We start from the raw sequence: 19,902 nt of genomic DNA, 5'->3' as shown, positions 1-19,902 counted from the left end.
CTCAGTTGGATGTTATTCAAAATAATGTCTTTGTTTCTCTTTGATAATACAATTCCACTTCAGTGTGGCAATTTTCCTAAATGTCACAGCAGCCGAATGTTATAGGACATCTAGGACATTATCTATGAGACATCACTCCTTCCAGATAGGCAGAAAGGATTTGGGGAAAAAATGCTGCAATTATTGAGTTGTAGCCAAAACCTGGATATGTTGATTAAATGTCATTCTTTATTACGATCCATAAGCAAACAGACAAAGAGCCCAACTCTGATTACCTGTCTATTAATCCAATCCATAATAGCATTTCAGGTATTCCTTAAGAATTTCTGTCTCAAAGAATGACAAGAAAATGGTTCTTTTCTTCATCATGAACAATGGATAAATAAGGCGACAGATATTGTCAAGTACATATTCACATTATGCTGTAACACAGGACACCTTCCTCATGCGTTACAAATTAAACAACTTGATAACAAGTAGTATAGATTCTGGAAGGAAGAAAAGACTAATCATGAAAAACATGTAAAGAAAATTAATGTCAAAGGTTATCAGACTGGCAGCAAACTGCTTTAACCTTTTCAGTAAAACTGACGATGAAAAGGTTCAGTTGAGACCTTTGCTTCTTATCTTATATAACTATAGAGATAACCACAGAATTATAGTGCTGTTGTAAGAAATCATCAGACTCAAGGGGATTCATTCGTAGCATTTATTGGAGTCAAACAGGCAGGAATCAACAACAGCAAACAGGGCAACAGAGACAAGGCAGAGACAAACCAGATAACAGGCAATGGTCGGGGTAGGTAGCGAGAAGCAAGGTCCATTAAGCAATTCAGGTCAGGGTAGGCAGAGAACGATCAGAAACGGGATACACAGTTCAAGGTCACGGTAACACACAGTTCAAGGTCACGGTAACACACAGTCCAAGGTCACGGTAACACACAGTCCAAGGTCACGGTAACACACAGTCCAAGGTCACGGTAACACACAGTCCACGGGGAGAAACGCTCAGAATTACATCCAGGAAAGTCAAGACTTCGCACTGGTGTGGTGCGTGGAAGCGGTTTATATGTGTGTGGGTGAATGAGATGCAGGTGTGTGTGAATAAGATGCAGGTGTGTGTAATCAACGCAGTGCAGGTGTATGGTGTAATCAGTCCAGGGAGGTGCATGCAGGGAAATGTAGTCCGTGATAACCCAGAGAGTGCGTGGCTAATCGTAACAGGCCTCCAAAATACTCTCCAGCCTTTGCTGAGGACTTTACAGAATTGTTATCAACAATTTCCTCAGAGTTTGACTGCTTTGCCATTGCTGGAGATTTTAACATTCACATAGATAATGCAGAAACCAATATGGCAAAAGAAATCAAAACTGTTTTAAAAACTTTTGATCTGACTCAGCATGTACATGGACCCACACATAATCGTGGACACACTCTAGATCTACTTATCAGCAAGGGTCTAAATATTTCATCAATTGTTATTAAGGATGTAGTACTGTCTGATAATTTTTGTATTTTCTTTGATATATTGATCTCTCCTGCCATTGAAGTTAGATCTGTGTCTGTCAAGAAGAGATGCTTAAATGAGAACACTAGTGTACTATTTATGAAGGCCATATCTTTAACACCAAGCATATCTGCTGACTCTGTTGATTTTCTCCTTGATTCTTTTAACTCAAAAGTTAAGAGTGTAATTGATGATATTGCTCCTGTGAAAGTCAGGAAGAAGAATGGCAGACAAAAAGCACCTTGGAGAAACTCAACAGCAGTGCAAATATGAAAAGACAACGCAGAAAAGCAGAGCGCATATGGCGGAAGACAAAACTTGTAGTCCATTATAACATCCACAAAGACAGCATCCATACTTTCAACAAGGAACTAGGCAAAGCTAGACAGACTTTCTTCTCGAATATTATAAACAGCAATATAAACAACACGCGCACTCTTTTTGCTACTGTAGAGAGACTGACAAACCCCCCAAGCCAGATTCCCAGTGAAATGCTCTCAGACAGCAAGTGCAGTGATTTTGCTTCCTTCTTCTCTGAGAAAATCAATAATATCAGAAAGGGGATCAGCTCATCCTTGAGTTGTGCTGGAGTCAGGCAGATCAGACCACAGCCTGAGAAAGTAGTCACTATGTCTGATTTCGAAGAAATTAATGGCAAAATTTTGGAAGATACTGTACAGCACCTTAAAACATCAACCTGTGCTCTTGACGCACTTGCACATCTTTCTTCAAAAGTGTGTTTAACTGTTTAGAAGCAGATCTCCTAGAAGTGGTAAATGCCTCACTTCTCTCTGGGATTTTTCCGAACTCCCTGAAAACTGCAGTTGTCAAGCCCCTCCTGAAAAAGAGCACTCTGGATAAGACCATATTAAACAACTATAGACCAATCTCAAATCTCCCTTTCATAAGCAAGATCATTGAAAAAGTTGCCTTCAATCAGCTGAACAAATTCTTAAGCCTGAATGGATACTTTGACAATTTTCAATGTGGTTTCCGACCGCACCACAGCACAGAGACAGCGCTCATAAAGATAATAAAAAATATTTGCTTAAATACTGATACAAGCAAATTATCAGTGCTGGTACTACTCGACCTCAGTGCTGCATTTGACACTGTCGATCACAACATACTTCTTGACAGGCTGGAAAACTGGGTCGGGCTTTCTGGGATAGTCCTAAAATGGTTCAGGACATACTTAGGAGGGAGAGGTTATTATGTGAGTATTGGAGATCATAAGTCTGAGTGGACACCCATGACATGCGGAGTCCCTAAAGGCTCAATTCTTGCGCCACTCCTATTCAACCTGTACATGGCATGCTCCCAATGAGCCAAATAATGAGAAATAACCAAATCGCTTACCATAGCTATGCAGACGACACACAGCTCTACTTAGCCCTATCGCCTAACGATTACAGCCCCATTGACTCCCTGTGCCAATGCATTGATGAAGTAAACAATCGGATGTGCCAAAACTTTCTTCTGTTAAACAAAGACAAAACTGAAGTCATTGCGTTTGGAAACAAAGATGAAGTTCTCAAGGTGAACGCATACCTTCAGTCTAGGGGTCAAACAACTAAACATCAAGTTAGGAATCTTGATGTGACTCTAGAGTCAGACCTTAGTTTCAGTAGTCATGTCAAAGCAATAACTAAATCAGCATACTATCACCTGAAAAATATTGCAAGAATTAGATGCTTTGTTTCCACTCAAGACTTAGAAAAACTTGTGCATGCTTTCATCACCAGCAGGGTGGATTATTGTAATGGACTCCTCACTGGTCTTCCAAAAAAAGACCATAAGACAGTTGCAGCTCATACAGAACGGTGCTGCTAGGATTCTGAGCTGAACCAGAAAATATGAACACATCACACCAGTCCTCAGGGCTTTAAACTGGCTGCCGATTACATTTAGGATTGATTTTAAAGTATTATCACTGGTATACAAATCACTCAATGGCCTAGGACCTCAATACATTGCAGATATGCTCAGTGAATATAAACCCAACAGATCACTGAGATCATTAGGATCACATCAATACCAAGGGTTAACTCTCTGCATGGCGATCCCGCTTTTAGCTATTATGCCAGCCGCAGCTGGAACCAGCTTCCAGAAGACATCAGATGTGCTTCTACAGTAGTCACATTCAAATCCAAACTCAAAACACATCTGTTTAGCTGTGCATTTACTGAATGAGCATTGTACCACTGTTCGTCCGACTGCTCGTACTGTATTTTATTTTATTTTTTTATTCTAAACTGTTTTAATTATTCTTTATTTTATCTTTTATTCTAAACTGTTTTAATTATTCTGATTTCTTTTGATTATTTTAATTTCTTCTATGTGACGCACTTTGAATTACCATTGTGTATGAACACATTCCTGATGATGGCTGCATGATCGAAAGGTTTTTGCTTCAGTAAATTTCTAACAAAATGTTTTAATCTCCCTTTACAATATTTCTAATATTTCCTGTTCCTCACCTGCAAACCTTCAGGAGCATGCAAGGTTGTTGTTGTTTTATTTACAGTATTATTCTGTACTGAATTATCAAACTCTTCTATTCATCAAATATTCCAATAAATGTATTACAGTTTCCACAAAAATATTGGCACAAGTGTTATCAGCGTCAACAATAATAATAAATGTTTCTTGAGCACTAAACCAGCATATTAGAATTATTTCTGAAGGATCATGTGACACTGGAGTAATAATGCTTTGGCATCAATAAATTACATTTTAAAATATATTCAGCTTTGTTTGTTTTGTTTTATGCAATTAGAATTAGGTCTATTTAATTTGGATGTTTATTATTTGTTTATTGCTACAAAATAATAAAAATCAGTGTTTAAAACTGTAGACATCCCCCAGAGATTGATGGGAAAAAAAGGTCATAATTTTAGATAATCAACCTTTCTGAAGGTTAAGCACCTCCTTATTTCCTGAATCAAACAGCCTTAATCAACCATCTAATAGTGGACTGCAGATAAATCTATAACATGTACTCATGTGTCGAATGGCAGAACATACTGTATACGTCTGCTTGATCCCTGGAAATCATTAGTGGCTCTGAGGGTAATAATGCTATACGCTGCTCTTGTAACTCTATGAGATTTCACTATGCACGTCAAAGCCATCTTTGCACTGATGGTTGAGCACGGATCACATATGTCCTTATAAATTGATCTCACACATACAGTATGAACACTTACAGGAAGGAAACCATGGCAACCTCACAACCATTTGCCCAAGGGAGTTGCCTTGCTAGTTCGCACGAAAACAGGATTTTTTTTTTTTACTCAGAGTGCCTCATTTTGGTCTGACTCACGTTCAAAGATTAAAGAGAGACTAAATTTGTTAATTGAATGAGGGCAAGATCAATAATGGCACTAATATTATAATACTTCAAATTACTTAAGTGAAAACAGTTGAAAATGACGTAATTTTTATCCCCTAGCACCCCATTTGCATACATCATACAGAACATACAGGCCTTTTGCTGACTACAAAGAAGTAAGAAAATGAAAATGAATTGAGACACAATCAATGTTCCCTCTATTTTTTTTTCTTGCTGAGCAAAACTTTTTTCTATTGGGCGGACATATTTCGCCACCTGAGCAAAAATATTATTTATACCTGACCTGTACAGCATACGTAGAAACACAATGGTTTCAACATTCAGTTGTAACTTTTAACTTGAATGTGGCAATTCTATTTTATTTGACCCTTGATGTAACTTATTGCTATTAAATCATATTTTTGAAAAACAAGCAGTTAATTAAGAAGTCACTAAATGAAGCACATTTTAGGTTACCTGATATTTTTTTCACAGTGCTGTCAACTGTATACAGTCTTTACCAAGAAATCCTATGGAAAATAATTTACAAAATCTTCTGCAGGACAGTTCAATTCTTTACAATAATAGAATATAGTATGAAAGAAAAGTAAGCTGTTACACTGAGATGGTTTGGGAAAAACATAAAGTGTTTTTGTACAGTCAATTAATTGTGTACAGGAAGCATTAAACCATCAAAGTTAAATGATTGTTTATTTCTTATGAATTTCCAATATTTTCTTTAGCAGGGGGTTTCAAAGTTTTTAATGGCAATGAGCCGTGAGATTCTTTATTTAGGCTTATAATATAATAAAATATAGGCCTAATATAATATAATATAATATTAAAAAAACGAATTGAAGTATTTGAAGTGATATTATATACCAGTTTAAATGCTTCAATTTGTTTACATATTATATTATTATAATATATAACTTCTCGGTTACTCACGTAACCTCAGTTCCCTAAGTTGACAAGTTGTCGCTTCAGTCGTTAAACCTGCTATAATGGCGAATTCGGGGACTATTATAGACTGAGGTCACGCCCCCTCGCCCGCGCCATTGGATGTGCAGTTGCCGCAGCGCAGACTATGAGCGAGCCAGACGCTCATGTTCTAGCTGTGCAGCTGCAAATGCGCTTTACGTAAAGGCTTCAGTAAATCGAGGAAAAGGAGTTTCCCCTCTGCGTATAGCTACGCAATACTCGTTCCCTAACTCAGGGAACTGAGGTTACGTGAGTAACCGAGTAGTTATTCAAGCTTGATAGTTACATTTGTTATTCACTTGTTTTAATGAGGCAACAGTTGTCAGGTGGAAATTCTGGATTTCTGTGGTCTGTTAAAAACACACAGAAACAAGTGGAAGGGGAAATTGGGTTATTATCTTGACTTTAAAATGACATGTCTGATTGTTTTATATTGTATGTGTCTGGCTTTTGAATGAAAAGCTATCTGTCATTCTTCCACCTCTCTGACCTTTCGCTTGCTTCCTCTCTCGCTTATGAAGCAGTGTGTTTATGTTTGATGGTCTATGAGATCATATCCAACTTATCTTACATTCTCTTGAGTCAGCGCCAATACTAACCCCGTTTGGAGTGCCTGGAGGAATAAAAGAGCAGAGTGGAATGGGGGTCCGTAATCATTGCAGAAATCAGTTCCTGAAAAACTGTCAAATTACACAGAAATGGGATCCTATTACATTGCATTTTATAGATTGGTCCACAAAACACACACAAACAGAGCTCGCTAAATCGATAAGACTATGGGAATCTATCTCAAGCATTAAATGGGCACACAATGTGAACTGTAAACATCGCTCTTATTCACTGGTTTTAGGATTTTCCAAATTGAATTTCCCCAGCCTAGTGGCAGAAAAGGCACTTACTGAATATAATAATGAATGAGACATGTAGGGCCTACTGTATAGAAATAAACATTTTCACCTGCATTGGTGCCTTTTTAAAAAAAATTCAGGACACATCACGTAAGAAGGTATAGCCTGTTTCTGTCACAGTGTTGGTTTGTGTTTCCCCGGGTGTCCACTAGAGGTCTCTTTCCCTTACTGTCACCATTCATTCTGGAACTGCATTTCCCACGATCCTTTGTCTGTTCTCATCACTCATCATTGCATGCAGCTGTTTCTTATTACATTGTTAGGTTCTGTGTATAAATACCCTGTCTGTGTCAGTCCATGTCATGGAGTCGTTGTTAGATGTCCTTCACACTCTATGGTTGGTTTCTTGTCTGTTCATTTTTTGTTTCTTGTTTTTGAACTGCTTGCCTTTTTTGGATTTGACCCCTGCCTGGAAGACTACGATTTGGATTACCCTATATTAAACTACTGCTATTGGATTTTCTGCCTCCAGTGTGTGTTACGTGACAGAACGACTCCGTCACACATAATCCAGCGGTAATTTTAATTTTTTATTTTCTATTATTTTTGTAAGATCTCGTCCCCAGTCACTATGTGGATTCCACGTAACAAACTTTCTCCTGCTGAGAGAAGAATGGGATCTCTTTACTGTTTTTCTATATGTGCACAAAGGCATGAGGAGATCAGGACAGCTGAAGCTTCACCACAGGTCTCAACGAGCGCAGGGACTTTGTCGAAGGTTTCGTCCAGTTCAAAGGCGACAGAAATCCCTCTGAAGGGACGGAGAAGGAGACCTCCGTCTGCCCAGTCAGAGAATGTTCCAGTTCCGTCTGCCCAGTCAGAGACTGTTCACGTTCCGTCTGCCTTCCTGGACCTGGACTATCTGGAGCGTCTGGCTCGGATCCTGAGCATGCCTGTATCTGCTGTTCCAGAGCCGGAACCAGTGTCTCCTGTTCCAGTGCCGGAACCAGTGTCTGCTGTTCCAGAGCCAGAGCCGGAGGCAGAGCCAGTGCCCATTCCAGAGCCGGAGGCAGAGCCTTTGCCGGTTCCAGAACCGGAGGTAGGGCCAGTCCCCGTTCCAGAGCCGGAGGCTGAGCCAGTGCCGTCTGCCTTCTTGGATCTGGACTATCTGGAGCGTCTGGCTCGGATTCTGGACATGCCTGTGTCTGCTGTTTCAGAGCCGGAGCCAGTGTCTGCTGTTCCAGAGCCAGAGCCAGAGCCAGTGCCTGTTCCAGAGCCGGAACCAGAGCCAGTGCTTGCTGTGCCAGAGCCAGTGCCTGCTGTTCCTGAGCCGGAGCCAATGCCTGCTGTTCCTGAGCCGGTGCCTGGTGTTCCTGAGCCTGAGCCGGTGCCTGGTGTTCCTGAGCCTGAGCCGGTGCCTGCTGTTCCTGAGCCTGAGCCGGTGCCTGCTGTTCCTGAGCCGGAGCCGGTGCCTGCTGTTCCTGAGCCGGAGCCGGTGCCTGCTGTTCCTGAGCCGGAGCCGGTGCCTGCTGTTCCTGAGCCGGAGCCAGTGCCTGCTGTTCCTGAGCCGGAGCCAGTGCCTGCTGTTCCTGAGCCGGAGCCAGTGCCTGTTGTTCCTGAGCCGGAGCCAGTGCCTGCTGTTCCTGAGCCGGAGCCAGTGCCTGTTGTTCCTGAGCCGTAGCCAGTGCCTGTTGTTCCAGAGCCAGTGCCTGTTGTTCCTGAGCCGGAGCCAGTGCCTGTTGTTCCTGAGCCGGAGCCAGTGCCTGTTGTTCCTGAGCCGGAGCCAGTGCCTGTTGTTCCTGAGCCGGAGCCAGTGCCTGTTGTTCCTGAGCCGGAGCCAGTGCCTGTTGTTCCTGAGCCGGAGCCAGTGCCTGCTGTTCCTGAGCCGGAGCCAGTGCCTGCTGTTCCTGAGCCGGAGCCAGTGCCTGCTGTTCCTGAGCCGGAGCCAGTGCCTGTTGTTCCTGAGCCGGAGCCAGTGCCTGCTGTTCCTGAGCCGGAGCCAGTGCCTGCTGTTCCTGAGCCGGAGCCAGTGCCTGCTGTTCCTGAGCCGGAGCCAGTGCCTGCTGTTCCTGAGCCGGAGCCAGTGCCTGCTGTTCCTGAGCCGGAGCCAGTGCCTGCTGTTCCTGAGCCGGAGCCAGTGCCTGCTGTTCCTGAGCCGGAGCCAGTGCCTGCTGTTCCTGAGCCGGAGCCAGTGCCTGCTGTTCCTGAGCCGGAGCCAGTGCCTGCTGTTCCTGAGCCGGAGCCAGTGCCTGCTGTTCCTGAGCCGGAGCCAGTGCCTGCTGTTCCTGAGCCGGAGCCAGTGCCTGCTGTTCCTGAGCCGGAGCCAGTGCCTGCTGTTCCTGAGCCGGAGCCAGTGCCTGCTGTTCCTGAGCCGGAGCCAGTGCCTGCTGTTCCTGAGCCGGAGCCAGTGCCTGCTGTTCCTGAGCCGGAGCCAGTGCCTGCTGTTCCTGAGCCGGAGCCAGTGCCTGCTGTTCCTGAGCCGGAGCCAGTGCCTGCTGTTCCTGAGCCGGAGCCAGTGCCTGCTGTTCCTGAGCCGGAGCCAGTGCCTGCTGTTCCTGAGCCGGAGCCAGTGCCTGCTGTTCCTGAGCCGGAGCCAGTGCCTGCTGTTCCTGAGCCGGAGCCAGTGCCTGCTGTTCCTGAGCCGGAGCCAGTGCCTGCTGTTCCTGAGCCGGAGCCAGTGCCTGCTGTTCCTGAGCCGGAGCCAGTGCCTGCTGTTCCTGAGCCGGAGCCAGTGCCTGCTGTTCCTGAGCCGGAGCCAGTGCCTGCTGTTCCTGAGCCGGAGCCAGTGTCTGCTCCTGAGCCAATGTTTGTTACTGTCCTTGTGGTTGTTACTGTCCTTGTGGTTGTTACTGTCCTTGTGTCTGTTCCTGAGCCGGTGCCAGTGCCTGCTGTTCCTGAGCCGGAGCCAGTGCCTGCTGTTCCTGAGCCGGAGCCAGTGCCTGCTGTTCCTGAGCCGGAGCCAGTGCCTGCTGTTCCTGAGCCGGAGCCAGTGCCTGTTGTTCCTGAGCCGGAGCCAGTGCCTGTTGTTCCTGAGCCGGAGCCAGTGCCTGTTGTTCCTGAGCCGGAGCCAGTGCCTGTTGTTCCTGAGCCGGAGCCAGTGCCTGCTGTTCCTGAGCCGGAGCCAGTGCCTGCTGTTCCTGAGCCGGAGCCAGTGCCTGCTGTTCCTGAGCCGGAGCCAGTGCCTGCTGTTCCTGAGCCGGAGCCAGTGCCTGCTGTTCCTGAGCCGGAGCCAGTGCCTGCTGTTCCTGAGCCGGAGCCAGTGCCTGCTGTTCCTGAGCCGGAGCCAGTGCCTGCTGTTCCTGAGCCAATGTTTGTTACTGTCCTTGTGGTTGTTACTGTCCTTGTGGTTGTTACTGTCCTTGTGTCTGTTCCTGAGCCGGTGCCAGTGCCTGCTGTTCCTGAGCCGGAGCCAGTGCCTGCTGTTCCTGAGCCGGAGCCAGTGCCTGCTGTTCCTGAGCCGGAGCCAGTGCCTGCTGTTCCTGAGCCGGAGCCAGTGCCTGCTGTTCCTGAGCCGGAGCCAGTGCCTGCTGTTCCTGAGCCGGAGCCAGTGCCTGTTGTTCCTGAGCCGGAGCCAGTGCCTGTTGTTCCTGAGCCGGAGCCAGTGCCTGTTGTTCCTGAGCCGGAGCCAGTGCCTGCTGTTCCTGAGCCGGAGCCAGTGCCTGCTGTTCCTGAGCCGGAGCCAGTGCCTGCTGTTCCTGAGCCGGAGCCAGTGCCTGCTGTTCCTGAGCCGGAGCCAGTGCCTGCTGTTCCTGAGCCGGAGCCAGTGCCTGCTGTTCCTGAGCCGGAGCCAGTGCCTGCTGTTCCTGAGCCGGAGCCAGTGCCTGCTGTTCCTGAGCCGGAGCCAGTGCCTGCTGTTCCTGAGCCGGAGCCAGTGCCTGCTGTTCCTGAGCCGGAGCCAGTGCCTGCTGTTCCTGAGCCGGAGCCAGTGCCTGCTGTTCCTGAGCCGGAGCCAGTGCCTGCTGTTCCTGAGCCGGAGCCAGTGTCTGCTCCTGAGCCAATGTTTGTTACTGTCCTTGTGGTTGATACTGTCCTTGTGGTTGATACTGTCCTTGTGGTTGTTACTGTCCTTGTGGTTGTTACTGTCCTTGTGTCTGTTCCTGAGCCGGTGCCAGTGCCTGCTGTTCCTGAGCCGGAGCCAGTGCCTGCTGTTCCTGAGCCGGAGCCAGTGTCTGCTCCTGAGCCAATGTTTGTTACTGTCCTTGTGGTTGATACTGTCCTTGTGGTTGTTACTGTCCTTGTGTCTGTTCCTGAGCCGGAGCCAGTGCCTGCTGTTCCTGAGCCGGAGACGGTGCCTGCTGTTCCTGAGCCGGAGACGGTGCCTGCTGTTCCTGAGCCGGTGCCTGCTGTTCCTGAGCCGGTGCCTGCTGTTCCTGAGCCGGAGCCGGTGCCTGCTGTTCCTGAGCCGGAGCCGGTGCCTGCTGTTCCTGAGCCGGAGCCGGTGCCTGCTGTTCCTGAGCCGGAGCCGGTGCCTGCTGTTCCTGAGCCGGAGCCGGTGCCTGCTGTTCCTGAGCCGGAGCCGGTGCCTGCTGTTCCTGAGCCGGAGGCGGTGCCTGCTGTTCCTGAGCCGGAGGCGGTGCCTGCTGTTCCTGAGCCGGAGGCGGTGCCTGCTGTTCCTGAGCCGGAGCCGGTGCCTGCTGTTCCTGAGCCGGAGCCGGTGCCTGCTGTTCCTGAGGCGGAGCCGGTGCCTGTTGTTCCGGAGCCGGTGCCTGTTGTTCCGGAGCCGGTGCCTGTTGTTCCGGAGCCGGTGCCTGTTGTTCCGGAGCCGGTGCCTGTTGTTCCGGAGCCGGTGCCTGTTGTTCCGGAGCCGGTGCCTGTTGTTCCGGAGCCGGTGCCTGTTGTTCCGGAGCCAGTGCCTGTTGTTCCGGAGCCAGTGCCTGTTGTTCCGGAGCCAGTGCCTGTTGTTCCAGAGCCGGAGCCAGTGCCTGTTGTTCCAGAGCCGGAGCCAGTGCCTGTTGTTCCTGAGCCGGAGCCAGTGCCTGTTGTTCCTGAGCCGGAGCCAGTGCCTGTTGTTCCTGAGCCGGAGCCAGTGCCTGTTGTTCCTGAGCCGGAGCCAGTGCCTGTTGTTCCTGAGCCGGAGCCAGTGCCTGTTGTTCCTGAGCCGGAGCCAGTGCCTGTTGTTCCTGAGCCGGAGCCAGTGCCTGCTGTTCCTGAGCCGGAGCCAGAGCCTGGTGTTCCTGAGCCGGAGCCAGTGTCTGCTCCTGAGCCAGTGCCTGTTGTTCCGGAGCCAGTGCCTGTTGTTCCGGAGCCAGTGCCTGTTGTTCCGGAGCCAGTGCCTGTTGTTCCTGAGCCGGAGCCAGTGCCTGTTGTTCCTGAGCCGGAGCCAGTGCCTGTTGTTCCTGAGCCGGAGCCAGTGCCTGTTGTTCCTGAGCCGGAGCCAGTGCCTGTTGTTCCTGAGCCGGAGCCAGTGCCTGCTGTTCCTGAGCCGGAGCCAGTGCCTGTTGTTCCTGAGCCGGAGCCAGTGCCTGTTGTTCCTGAGCCGGAGCCAGTGCCTGGTGTTCCTGAGCCGGAGCCAGTGCCTGTTGTTCCGGAGCCAGTGCCTGTTGTTCCGGAGCCAGTGCCTGTTGTTCCGGAGCCAGTGCCTGTTGTTCCGGAGCCAGTGCCTGTTGTTCCTGAGCCGGAGCCAGTGCCTGTTGTTCCTGAGCCGGAGCCAGTGCCTGTTGTTCCTGAGCCGGAGCCAGTGCCTGTTGTTCCTGAGCCGGTGCCTGTTGTTCCTGAGCCGGTGCCTGTTGTTCCTGAGCCGGTGCCTGTTGTTCCTGAGCCGGTGCCTGTTGTTCCTGAGCCGGTGTCTGTTCCTGAGCCGGTGTCTGTTCCTGAGCCGGTGTCTGTTCCTGAGCCGGTGTCTGTTCCTGAGCCGGTGTCTGTTCCTGAGCCGGTGTCTGTTCCTGAGCCGGTGTCTGTTCCTGAGGCGTCTGCTTCGCCCTGGCCGCCCGATGGACCGTCTGCTTCGCCCTGGCTGCCGGCTAAACCATCATCCCCTGTCTCTGTTTCCTTTCATGGACCTGGCCCCCCATCCCTCCCCCTGATCCTCCACCGTTCCACCACCCTCCTGGACTCTTGTTTTGTTTGTTTTTTGTGGGTCTTGGAGCGTCTGGTAGCCGCTCCATAGAGGGGGGGTTATGTCACAGTGTTGGTTTGTGTTTCCCCGGATGTCCACTAGAGGTCTCTTTCCCTTACTGTCACCATTCATTCTGGAACTGCATTTCCCACGATCCTTTGTCTGTTCTCATCACTCATCATTGCATGCAGCTGTTTCTTATTACATTGTTAAGTTCTGTGTATAAATACCCTGTCTGTGTCAGTCCATGTCACGGAGTCGTTGTTAGATGTCCTTCACACTTTATGGTTGGTTTCTTGTCTGTTCATGTTTTGTTTCTTGTTTTTGAACTGCTTGCCTTTTTTGGATTTGACCCCTGCCTGGAAGACTACGATTTGGATTACCCTTTATTGAACTACTGCTATTGGATTTTCTGCCTCCAGTGTGTGTTACTTGACAGTTTCAGCCTCAGAGGGAAAAAAAATGTAAATATCATGTAAAGTGCAATCACACTTTGAGATTTAAAGTCGAAAATAAGTAGCCTACCCACTCAAGACAGTATGCGATTTGGGGCGCAGCCATTGTCACAATGTGAAATACTGTATAAAGTTGCAATTATGAGAAATAGCTTCTTTTTTTAACTTAAAGATTGCCAAACACATGTTAAAGGTTATATAAAAAAAGAAAACTCTGGAAAAAAGACAAAAGGGAATGGATTGATTTGTTATACATTTTCATTACTTCGCCAGTTATAAGGCATTTGGCTTTAATTTAATTTTAACTAATTAATTTGGTTTAATGAACTCTTATTCAGGGTGATATTCAAGGTGCATTTTATTTTTACGTAAGGCTTCAACAGAAGTCAAGCATATAATTCAGAAAGGTTATTTTCTAGGAAAATAGGTTCTTTCTGTATACAGAGAAGTACTACAAAACCTGATAGAAACAATTATATATATATTTTTAAATCAAATTGGTACAAATACGCAAACACAAATAATGAAAGTATTGTAGAAAGAGGTGAGTCATCATGAGCCTGCACCTGAAGATTAGGAGGAGGTTGATTAGATCCTGACCCGGGGGTCTTAGAACATAAAGCACTGGGCCCTGCTGGAGGGGTCAGCTCTAATCGGGCAAGTCGTGGTCCAAGGGATAATTGTAGGCTACTGTAGGAGGTTGTCCGTTGACTGCCATGTATGCTACTAAAAACACAGTAGGCCTACTAAGCACTTGTACAAAGCATTTTACTTATGATTAATCTGAGAGCACACAATAACCAGTTTTATTCCCCAGTGATTTAATCCATTGGTTCTCAAAGTGTGGGGCACGCAAGGAAACTGCAGGGGATTCTTCAGCGGACTGAAACTCAAGCTGCCATTAACTCGCGACTGTGCGTGTTCCGGTGAAAAGACGAACAAGAAGCTGCTCGTGACGTGAGGCGCTGTCAAAAGCAATATGTGCGCTTTTATATATTGCTCATCCAAAGCATCACTGTAATATTATTATTATATTATTATAACACTGTATTATTATTCTCTACTGTCATATGAAATAATGACATTACAAAGTGAAAATATTGCAGGTGTTTTTCATTGCACGTTTTTTTTTATTTAAAAAATCTTTCTGTTTTTATTTATTACATTTTGGGGGTGGGTGTGTGTAACGGACACCTAGCGTTAAATAGTGTTCATGATATTAATGTTTATATGCCTTTAAGATTACTTCTTCTATGGCGTTATTGTATGCGTGCTTTTCTTATGTGAGCGCGCACGCAGAGTGAGAGGGAGAGTGAGAATGCTCACGCAAAGAGGAAGATGATCGTTCTATCGCTGACTGCAATCTGTTTACTTCTATTTTGATTTGTGGCGTTTCCAGAGTGTTTTATTTTCTCTGTTAACATTCGACCTTTGACATGTACGTTAAGAGTGTGCTTAGCTGAAAGGAAACTATAAAAGACTCGTGGGACAACCATTTGCGCTGTCTTTCCTAACTTTCATCTGGGCAGACTTCAAACTCTCTGGCAGACGTTAAATGTGGTAAAAAAAAATTTAAGGGGGGGGGGGGGTGCGACGAAAAAAGTTTGAGAACCACTGCTTTAATCTGTGTCTAAAGCGCCCTCTAATGGTGTTTACTATTCATTACAGCTAATGTATGACTAATCTTGATATGCAGGCTACAGCAGTGCTATCAATGATCCAAAAAAGATTGTAGCTTAATCCTTTCTAAATTCAAATTAAAAATGAGTAATTATAAAGTCCTATAAACTATTCTACTAAATCTAAATCCTTTAATATGAATTTATTATTTCATTATTATCCTAAGGTTTTCTTTAAATTAACGTTCAACCCGACCACCCAGCATAACTTTTTATCTGCAGTTATAGACCTTCTGTAGCCCCGCCCCTCGTTGTGCTCTGTGTTGTTGCGCTTTGTGCAGTTTGTATTTCCAAAGAAGGTAAGATTACATATTCCCAATCTACTGACATTTGTTATGACATCCGCTTCTAACATTACAGTGCTCATGATATCTTTTGTTAACTCTTTAATAAGTAAATCCACTTCCCCCGCTAATTACTCTGCAGCGATTCCATAGAAATTTACAGAGCTGTTGCAAAAACGGAAGTTCAAAGATGATATTCTAAAGATGGCTACACACTTGTTTCTCTGTCGCAGATGGCACACTTTGGCCCTGTCCTAAATGGCATGTAGTCTTCCTCTGACACCGGTACGTACACGAGCACCAGCACGGACACCGGCACCAACATGGACACACCAGCATAGACAGCAGCATGGTCACCGGCATGGACACCGACACGGATACGGACACCAGCACAGACACGGGCACCGGCACGGACACTGGCACCAACATGGACACACGGACACCGGCAAGGACAACGGCATGGACACACCGGCACGGAAATCAGAACGTAAACGGACACCAGCACGGTCACCGGTACCAACATGGACACCGGCATGGACACCGGCACGGATACCGGCACCAACACGGATGCAGTTCCAAGGACACTGTCCACCATCACGAACACCGACATGGATACCGGGCACCAACCCGGACACACCAGCACTGATAAGGACACAGGTTACCGTCCACCGGCACGGACACCGGCACTGGTACGAACACCGGCACGGACACCGGCACCAACATGGACACACCGGCACGGATAAGGACACTGGTTACTGTCCACCGGTTACCGGCACAGACACTGGCACCAACATGGAAATTTATCTTAATTTAAGATAAATGCATCCGGACTTACAAAATTGTGTGTGTGTGTTTGTGTGTTTGTGTGTGTGTGTGTGAGAGAGAGAGAGAGAGAGAGAGAGAGAGATAACCCAGTCATTGCTTATTTCTTAGGCCTTATCTTTTATTTTGCTTATTTCTTAGGCCTTATCTTTCATTTTAATGACTTTTTTTGAAATTTGAAATTCTGAAATTATACATTCGAAATTGACTTTTAAAGTAATTTTTACTTTTTAATCTCTATGACCCTGGAGTAATCACTTGCCATTACTAAAATGTAAATACATGACTAGATATCACCTAATTAATGTTTTTTATACCAGTTTACGACTGTTCCATTGTTATTTTTTGTGCAGCTGTGTTGCTTTAAGTGAGGATTCCTCATTTGTCCTTTAACCCTCCTTGTGTTTGCTTTCAATTAAAAGATTTTGTTATGGATGTGCTTGTTGTTCATTTTTCTCAAAAGTATCATAAGATTTGTTTGTCAGCGGTGAATTTAACTGTTCATTAGTGTTGTTGATATCAGTCAAAAATTTGCATTTTAATCATCAGCAAATCAGGCATACAATAAGACATCAAAATATGTTTAAAATTATTTATTAAAAAAAGATATAAAGCCCAATTCCAAAAGGATATATTATTGCTTGCTCCACACTTTAGTTTAGGTGGGATGAATAATTCATAAAACAATACATTGCAATGTGGTTCTCTTACGAGAGGTTCTCTCGTATTGCGTAAGTTTAGCTTACGCTACGGGAAAGATTCATCTTCTCGAGATACTGAAGCCAAAAATTATCCTTAATTTTGTATTCCTTGTCAACGCAGTGCAGCAGCTAGCAGACCTAGAGCAGGCCATCTCGCGTGCTCATTGGCTGCCCTGCGGGCAACTGCTGCAGCCTACCAGTGAGCCCGGCGTGACGTCACCTATTCTAAAACCTATTCTAAAAGAGCAGCGAGTGTCTTTTTTAAGACGCCTCGCACTTCCGGCTGTGAAGCGCTTCCGCTGTCGACCCTGCGGGCTCGACTCGAAGCCTTCAACACCCCCCGCCTCTCCTCACCGACGCGCAGCTGCCGCTCACGAGCCTCACTGCCGTCGCATCTGAGAATGAGGCCGAGGGACACGTACGAGCACGCGGCTAGCTCTCTTTATGTTACAAGAGAGCTACCCCGCCCTCGTGTCCCCGTTCGCGCGTCATGCAGAGCCCTCTCGAGCTCTCTGCATGACCCAGACGGGCATCATCTGTGTTACATGTAGGTCCCGTGCCCACTACTCGTGCGCGCGCCCTCGTACAAACACTGTTCCAGTTCTGCTCGACCACCGAGTACGCGGCTAGCTCTCTTTACGTTACAAGAGAGCTACCCCGCCCTCGCGTCCCCGTTCGCGCGTCATGCAGAGCCCTCTCGAGCTCTCTGCACGACCCGAACGGGCTTGCGTGCCGCCGTCGAAATGTCTCGCCATGTCAGTCCCCTTAGATAAGGCTACTGCAGTGGTGTATTTGGCAGCCAACGAGCCGGTAATGCAACCCGCTCGCCTGCACACATCCGCCGTCCTCGCGGCGACCCAGAGAAATCTCAAGTGAGTATAATGTCAGATTAAGAATGTAAGTTACGTGCCCGCTCACGAGCGCTCACGCTTAACTTACTAACAGACACATCGCCTCCGAAAAGACGTGCGTGTTTAAGTTTATTCCCTGTCAGTCCCCTTCAAACAGGCTACTGCAGTGGTTCAATTAGCAGCCAACGAGCCGGTTTGTTGACCCTCTCGCCTGCACAGGAACGCCGTTTTCACGGCGACCCAGAAAAATCTCAAAAAGAGTATTTAATGTCTGGTCCGGCTCATGCCGTCGGTGTTGTAAGTGTAATGAAAGTGCCCACGCCCCAGTGTTCACCACTACACATAAGCACTCCGAACCTGGCAGAGCACACTCTCATGAAGCGCAGAAAAGCCGCTCGAGAGTTGAATGTAAGAAATGTGTCCACAAGTCTGTGCCCACTATCTGCCCGCTCTGTTACACGATCAAGAAAGCAGGTTATGAATGTAAGTCTCGTGCCCGCCAGAGTGCGTTCACGCTTGCTAACACAAACCTCCCCCCGGGCTCCGCCCGCGCGTTTAAGTGTTATCACAAAACGCAAGGCATTAATAAAACGCTCCCCATCCATTATGATCGGGGCGTCAAATACACTTGTAAGTCTAGTGCCCGCGCTCACGCTTACAGGAAGCTTTTCCGCCCGGAGCGCTGCTCGCGCGTCAAAGAGTGAAAAAAGAATGTTCCCCATCCCTTATGATTGGGACATCTCACATAAATCAGCCAGTCTCGGCTTTCAGCGAGCAGCCATTGCCCAGAACCGAGAGCGCGCGCGCCGCACTTTCGGCTCCGGGTCAGTTTCACAAAAGAAAGCAGGTTATGGATGTAAGTCTCGTGCCCGCCAGAGTGCGTTCACGCTTGCTAACACAAACCTCCCCCCGGGCTCCGCCCGCGCGTTTTAAGTGTTATCACAAAACGCAGGGCATTAATAAAACGCTCCCCATCCATTTTGATTGGGGCGTCAAATACACTTGTAAGTCTCGTGCCCACGCTCACGCTTACAGGAAGCTTTTCAGCCCGGAGCGCTGCTCGCGCGTCAAAAAGTGAAAAAAAAAAAAAAAAAGAATGTTCCCTATCCCTTATGATTGGGACATCTCATATAAATCAGCCGGTCTCGGTTTTCAGAGAGCAGCCATTGCCCAGAACCGAGAGCGCGCGCGCCGCGCTTTCGGCTGCGGGTCAGTTTCACAAAAGAAAGCAGGTTATGAATGTAAGTCTCGTGCCCGCCTGAGTGCGTTCACGCTTGCTAAACACTAACCTCCCCCCGGGCTCCGCCCGCGCGTTTAAGTGTTATCACAAAACGCAGGGCATTAATAAAACGCTCCCCATCCATTATGATCGGGGCATCAAATACACTTGTAAGTCTCGTGCCCGCGCTCACGCTTACAGGAAGCTTTCCCGCCGCTGCTCGCGCGTCCAAAAAATGACAAAAGACTGTTCCCCATCCCTTATGATTGGGACATCTCACATAAATCAGCCGGTTTCGGCTTTTCAGCGAGCAGCCAATGCCCAGAACCGAGAGCGCGCGCACCGCGCTTTCGGCTCCGGTTCAGTTTCACAAGCCCGCAAATGGCGGCGGTCTGAACCCGGAGGCCATTCGCCCCCTAGCGCCTCACATAGCTGCGTGGGAAACTATCCCAGGGATTTCAGAATGGGTGTTGAGCACAATAAAGCAGGGCTATACACTTCAATTCATTCGCCGTCCCCCGCGCTTTCAAGCCCGGACCGCGACGATAGTGAATGCGGAAGTAGCACAACTACTTCACGCAGAAATAGCAAAGCTGCTGTGCAAAGGGGCTATAGAAAAGGTACCGCCTTCTCTGAGCGAGTCAGGCTTTTACAGCCGATATTTTCTCGTACCCAAGAAGGATGGAGCCTTCAGACCTATCCTAGATCTGAGACATTTGAACTAAGTGCTTGCGAAAAGACCGTTCAAAATGCTTACGACCAGGAAAATCCTTGCGCACCTTCGCCCGAGGGACTGGTTTATTTCTCTAGATCTGAAGGATGCCTATTTTCAGATTCAGATAGTACCCCGTCACAGGCAATTTTTGAGATGCGCCTTCGATGGTCAGGTATATCATTACACCGTCCTGCCGTTCGGCCTGTCCCTGGCACCCTGTACATTTACAAAGTGCATGGACGCGGCGCTCGCCCCCCTGAGAAGTCAGGGGCTGCGAATAATGAACTATCTGGACGATTGGCTGATATTGGCACAGTCAGAGACAGAACTGCTATCTCACAGAACAGTGCTTCTCAGTCATCTGGAAAGCTTGGGTCTCACGGTCAACTGGACCAAGAGCTCATTACTGCCCAGCCAGTCAATTTCCTTTTTAGGAATAGCACTGGACTCG

The 19,902-nt window shown here is 47.6% G+C and overlaps 1 long non-coding RNA gene across 1 annotated transcript; it reads left to right on the top strand.

Moving 5' to 3' along the window:
• Positions 1 to 14,469: 14,469 nt before the first annotated feature.
• Positions 14,470 to 16,400, top strand: LOC143711766 (uncharacterized). Its single transcript, XR_013194899.1, has 2 exons — positions 14,470 to 15,158; positions 15,377 to 16,400. It is a non-coding gene; the product is annotated as an uncharacterized LOC143711766 (long non-coding RNA).
• Positions 16,401 to 19,902: the final 3,502 nt, after the last annotated feature.

The sequence above is a fragment of the Siphateles boraxobius genome, unplaced genomic scaffold (assembly GCF_051911475.1).
Source record: "Siphateles boraxobius isolate OS27281-9 unplaced genomic scaffold, OSU_SipBor_1 5, whole genome shotgun sequence".
Lineage (NCBI taxonomy): Eukaryota > Metazoa > Chordata > Actinopteri > Cypriniformes > Leuciscidae > Siphateles > Siphateles boraxobius.
This window is presented reverse-complemented; position numbering and strand designations above follow the sequence as displayed.